Source organism: Emydura macquarii, unplaced genomic scaffold (genome assembly GCF_026122565.2).
Source record: "Emydura macquarii macquarii isolate MOO-44397 ecotype Brisbane River unplaced genomic scaffold, CSIRO-AGI_Emac_v2 contig_2308, whole genome shotgun sequence".
NCBI lineage: Eukaryota > Metazoa > Chordata > Testudines > Chelidae > Emydura > Emydura macquarii.
In genome coordinates this window covers 1263660-1269659 of record NW_027132445.1, presented here as the reverse complement: position 1 = coordinate 1269659, position 6000 = coordinate 1263660, and the positions used below count along the sequence as shown (strand labels likewise).

At 41.4% G+C, this 6000-nt stretch overlaps 1 long non-coding RNA gene across 1 annotated transcript in view; it reads right to left on the bottom strand.

Annotated features, from left to right (window-relative positions):
• Positions 1-658: 658 nt before the first annotated feature.
• LOC137161487 (uncharacterized) overlaps positions 659-6000 on the bottom strand; it is a 45766-nt gene continuing 40424 nt past the window's right edge. The window contains exon 3 of the long non-coding RNA XR_010922092.1: positions 659-1189. This is a non-coding gene — a long non-coding RNA (uncharacterized lncRNA). The remainder of the gene's footprint in view (positions 1190-6000) is intronic.

Here is a 6000-nt window from a genome sequence, read left to right as displayed (position 1 = left end):
TTCTTGGACAATATATCATGCCCTCCACCCTTCGGAGCAGCTGATGAGATAGTATTGAATAGAGGCAGCATATTGATTCTTGACTGCTGGGAATTACCAGCTGGCACAGTGGGTAACAGGATAAGTATTAACTGCGCAGATATGATAGTTTCTACTGTACACAAAAGAGGTCCCTTCACTTTAAAAAAATGAAATTCTGAAGGTTTTTACTTTTCAAATTTTCCCTATCTGCAGGATATTAGAAAAAGAGATCCCTAGAGAATGTCTTCTATAACCAGTAGTAGGGGATATTAACCAAGCAGGTTGTGCTGCTCTATATTTAGGTTCTTATTTCTTTAGTATAAAATGTTGGGTTTTGTTTTTTTGTTTTTGTTTTTAATTAAAAAAGAGTGCTGGCATAATACGCATATCAAGTCAGGATTGATTAACGTAATGCAGAGTCTTCCAAAATCCACCTACATATGTATTTGCCACACTGGCTACACATTATTATGTTGACTAAAGTTCAGTCATCTAAGCTGGAGTGGAAAGAAATCAGTGTCACAATCAGCACGCATGGCTATAGAGGGTTTGTATTTGTTGGTTTACAAACAGTGCAGATGGCAAAGCAAGTTTTATCCTTGGCAAGTGTATGAGATTAGACACTCTTTCCCAGAATCTTTGTTAGTTTTATTTTTTATGTGGAAGCAAGTTAACACTGGGCTCTGGGAAAGCATAAAAGATCCTGTGTCACACTTTACAAGAAATAAGGGGTACTAGAATATATTTGACAGTTATTCTTCTTGGAACTCCCTCATGTTAGATGATTTTTCTAATTTTTATTATTTTTGCAAATGGAGTACCAGAGTTATGAATACAGTATGAACGCTCAACGTTCTGCAAATGTTCAAAAATCATTCCATCTTAATGACATTTGTAACTTCACATTAAGGAAAATATGTAGTAACACATTGCAGTGCCATTATCTGTGTGAGGAAGCCTCTTTATTAAATGCACCTCATTATGACTATAGAATTTACTGGCAAGAATATTGACAGTGTACAAACCAATGGGAAGTTCCTAAATTGATAAAAGTTATTTCTTCAGAGTGTCATTCAGATGATCCTCCTGATCCTTCCTCCTTTTCTGTTAAGGTTCCAGGGGGCTCTGTCCTTGGTTCCCTTCATGCCTTGTCTCTGGATAATCTCATCTGCAAGCAGAAGTTCAACTATCATCCCTATGCTAGTGACTCACGTGCTTACTTCTTTACTCTTGACCCATCTCCTTCTGCCTAAATCAAGATCTTGGCCTGTTTTACTGACCTCTATCCATGGATATCCAGCAGTCATCTTATAATCAATACAGTCAAAGCAGAGTTCTTAATCTTTCATTACAAGTCCTACCCCCTCTTTCCTTGCTCAATCAATTGGACAACACCATCCCCGCTGTCACTCAGGACCATAAACTGGGTATCATCTCTGATTTGGCCCTCTCTCTAGATACTTATATTCAGTCTGTATGTAAATCTTGCAGATTCTTTCTGTGTAATACCTCTAAGGCCTGGTCTACACTGCTGCTGGCGGTCGACAGGAGGTACGCAAGCTACATAATGTAGCTTGCGTATCTCCTGTCGACTTACTTATGATACCACGGAGACTCCACTGCACTGCATCGAAGGGAGATGCCCTCCGGCTGATGCAGCCTTACTTTTTTGGGGGTGGAGGGGGCAAAGATTAATGGTGTTGACTAGAGAGCACTTCCGGGATTGACTGAGTGCGTCTCCACAGCCCCCTCAATTGATCCTGCTGCATCAATCCCTGCAGCCTCAGCAGTGTAGACACAATCTAAGAATGGCCTTTCCTCTCCATCCGTACAATTAAAGCTCACCTAGTCTCTCATTTCACATCTTGACTACTGCCACACCCATTTGTTTGATAAATACAATCTTGCCCCACTTTTATCAGTTCAAAACACTGCTATTAAGACCATATTCCTAGTTTGTCAATTTGACTCTTTGCATCCCGCTCTAATTCCCCTCTTGCCATTGCCTTAAACCACCTATTTGTTTCAACTGTCAAGGCCCTTTGTGGCCTATTGCCACTTTACCTACAATCTTTCTTATGCTATTGAGATGTCGAGTCCCACCTTTGCTCTGCCAGCAATTGCTGCTTATTTAAAGTTTAACAGATACCTTTGTGCTTTCTCCCATTCTGCTCCTCACAGGTAAGAGGAGCTCTCCATAAACATCCATAAGGCCATCTCATTGTCCTATATCAAATCCCTTCTTAAACTCCTTTGTCATGACTAGGTGACATCCTGAGGTCCCTTCCAACCTTAATCTTCTATGATTCTTCTATGACGCCTATAAAAAGCTTCAAATGGTTAAGCAACTGGTTACTGAGACCACTGCGTATCATGTTGATCAATATTGTCTCACTATTTCTTTGTGCTCCTCCATCGGTCTGTGTCCAGATGTTGTCTCATCTTTTGCTTCGACTGGAAGCTCTTTGGGTCATGGACCATCTTTTTGCTTTGTTTGTACAGCACCTAGCACAATAAGATGCTCCTACGCACTACAAATAGTACAAATACATTCTGTGATCTGATGAATATTGAATGTCCTATACCAATGATCAGATATCTTATGTAACAAAACATCTTCGATATCTATTGCATTGAACAATTCCTCCTCACTGAAGGCAAGGAATCTGCCCTTTACCAATTCCCTGCATATGTGGTTAAGAAAAGTAGATAATCATTGCTGGGCATATAGAAATTTGCCATACTTGATCAGACCATTTGTCCATCCAGCCTCTGAGACCAACTATATCTGATGCTTCAAAGGATGGCAAACCACCCATTATAAACTTGGACAAGTGGGAAATGCTGTATATAGAAAAGAAACATCTCTCTCTCCACCAGCATTTGCCTTATGCACTGAAGCTTGAGTCATTATCTTAGCTTGCATAGTTACGAAAGTTATTAATGATCCTAACATTACCAAATGCTTTTGAAATGCAGCTAACACGGTTGCCTTGATGACCTCCCGAGGCACTGAATTCTGCATGAACACTAAACTATGTAGAAAAGTGTATTCTGTTACTTGTTCTAAATGTACTGCCCTTTACATTTTATTCTGTGCCTGCTTCTACTAATATTTTGCGACATGGTGAAAATAAGGGGCTGATAAATTTTCATTATGCCCATCATAACGTGAATACTGAGGGGATATAGATACAGGGAGTGGAGGGAGGGAGTAGGAGCATCCCCCCATTAAATGCAGAGGAAGAGCTCCTCCCTCCTCTCTGTAGCTTGGATAAGCAGCATTCCAACACAGCTGCCCCTGCTCCTGTTTCAGTCTATTTAAACCACCGTGAATACCTCAATGATGGTTCCTGTGACTCTTCACCTTTCCAGACTAAATAAACCTAGTTTTCTGTCACCTTTCAACACCTGCAACACCCACTGGTAACTTGTGCTTAGAAAAGCCTCCTGTGTTTGAGCGAGTCAACATCCGACTCTCATCCTACAAGTCCTGTTAAAGGAGACATCACCTATGAAAACACCTGTCTTATCTTCCCCTTTGCATGAACCTGCTGCTAACATTCTCTCATGCCACACATCTTCACTTGATGTTAGACATGGCCTCCATAGATTTCAGGATTCAAAATATCACTCTTTTGGTGAAATCCCAACAGAATCACAATTTTGTAGCTCCCACCAAGCAAACAATCTCCCCAATCAGTGTGGATATCAAGATGCTGACTCTATTAGTTACTAGGCTGCAGAAAATTACAAAAGAAAAAAAAATCTTAATTCATCCAGACTAGACAGTGTTTATTCAAGACAGAAGTTAATTTAGCCATGTTGAAGGTTAAAATTTGTGTCATAGTTAGTTCTAGTAACAGTCAGGGAGAGGTCACGGGCAACAAACAAAAATTCACAGAAGCTATGACCTCTCCCTGACTGTTACTAGAACTAACTATGACAAAATGGGGCTGACTGTGGGTGAGAGGGGTGGGATGAGAGCAGCAGGCTGCTGCATGTAGAGGCTGGGAGCTCTGAGTCTAGGGACCCCTCACAGCTCAGAGCTCAAGGTTTCCCCTACTGTAGCTGAAAGGGCCGCCCATGGCGGCAGGGAGCCCCCAGCCACCCACCAATGGGGGATGGGAGCTGCGAGCTGACAGCTCTTGCGCTGCCCCCACCCCATCAGCTGAAGCAGAAAATGTCACAGAGGTCGCAAGAACTCACGGATTTCCACGACATAATCTTATCCTTACCCATGACAAAGATACAACATACTTTAGTTCTATCCATAGATCTAGTATCCATCTTATTTTGATTGACACAGAAAAACAAAACAATTAACTAACTATCTGATGGAGTAGACCCAGGAGTTTCTATACATGCCCTTTAAATCCTTTAATTTGTGGAAGTCTTCGGATGCAAAGGGGGCATTAACCAAACTCCATCCATCTCCTAGAGCATCAAATCATGGCTTCATTTCAGCTTGGTTTGAATGAGATTACGCAGCTATAGGCAAGGTCATCCTTTTCCCTTTACACTGTGGAAATGGAAGCAGGCTAGATCACTCCCCTGTAGATAAAGCAAGTTCGTAGCCTCAGTTCTCTCTCCCGCCTCTATCGTTCCTTTTTTTACACTCCAGACTGAAGACTAAGGTAAAGATCTCCTAATGTACTTGATCTGACACTTGAAATAACTGCACAGCCAACAGGGAAAAGGAAGACCCAGAAAAGAGACCTCCCCAATACCTACCAGCAAAAATGACTAGATAAGCACACTGGTGTTTGCCATGTTACCAGCCAAATGCATCCTAAGAAAATGCAGTTGGGAGCAGACCCATTCTAAAGAGCAAACAGGCCACAGCTAGGTCATATCATGACTTAATGGGATTACTGGAGCAGGAAGAAGAGGATTGAGCTAAAACCCCATATCTGGAGCCATATCTGTCCAGACTGCTAAAACCTATTGTAAATGCATTCATGCTTTTAAGGCTTTTTCCCCCTTGCCTTTAAATAGCTTCATTTAATGTGGCTACAACATGTTGCTGTTCAGCATGTTCTAAACTGTCACTTTTGCACAGAAAAAATTGTGCCTTTGTATTATTTTATGAAGAGTGAATTTAAAGAGGGAGAACCAGAATGAAAGCGAGGGAAGGGGTGGGTCACTACATTATGTCCCATTACAGGCCTGAGGTCTGTGACATTGTTCACACAATTGCAACCCTGGCATTATAAGAATGCATGCACTAAGTGGTAAATCAGATGAACTTCTCATTCTCTCTCTGGGCACATAATTTAGCACACAGGTGCAGAGAACACTTTCCATTCCTCAATAGATTTCTTTAATGGAAATGGGCAAGTTTTGAGCTATGGTAGTAATGGTTTCAAAGCTGGCCCCATGGCATTCATTTGACTGTTATGGAAAGTCCCTCCTTTCTCTGGTTCCATCAGGTTTATTTACCTGAAAATTATACCAAATCAACTCAGTTGCATTTTTCAAACCTACTTTAAGTCTCCCTGTTAGCAGCATTAGGTTCAGTTGAAATAAATAAAACTCCAAGTTGAACAGAATAAATGTTAACATGCTGCTATCACATATTTTCATCTAGAAGGTTCCCTAAGCATTTTACAAAATGGGCTAAATACTGTTCTTTGGGTGCATTTGCACAACTGTCATTGGCAGTCACATATATACACATGCCAGGGCTTCAACACAGATGTGCTAGCATGGATCCCTGACCTGCATGAAGTCCATGAGCTCAGGTTTACGCTAGTCCACATTTACAGGATCAACACCTGGGATAGCAATGTGGATCTCTGCCCCTGCAGTAGTTATAGTTCCAGGCAAAACACTACAAACATGGCTGACAACCTCATTTCAAGGGCAGAACCTACTCAAAAATAAGTAAATGGATTCCTGCTTTGGATTCATGCCACAAGAGTGGGAAAAGGAAGCATCATTGACCCTGCTGTTCTATGTACTTTGCAGAAATAATGA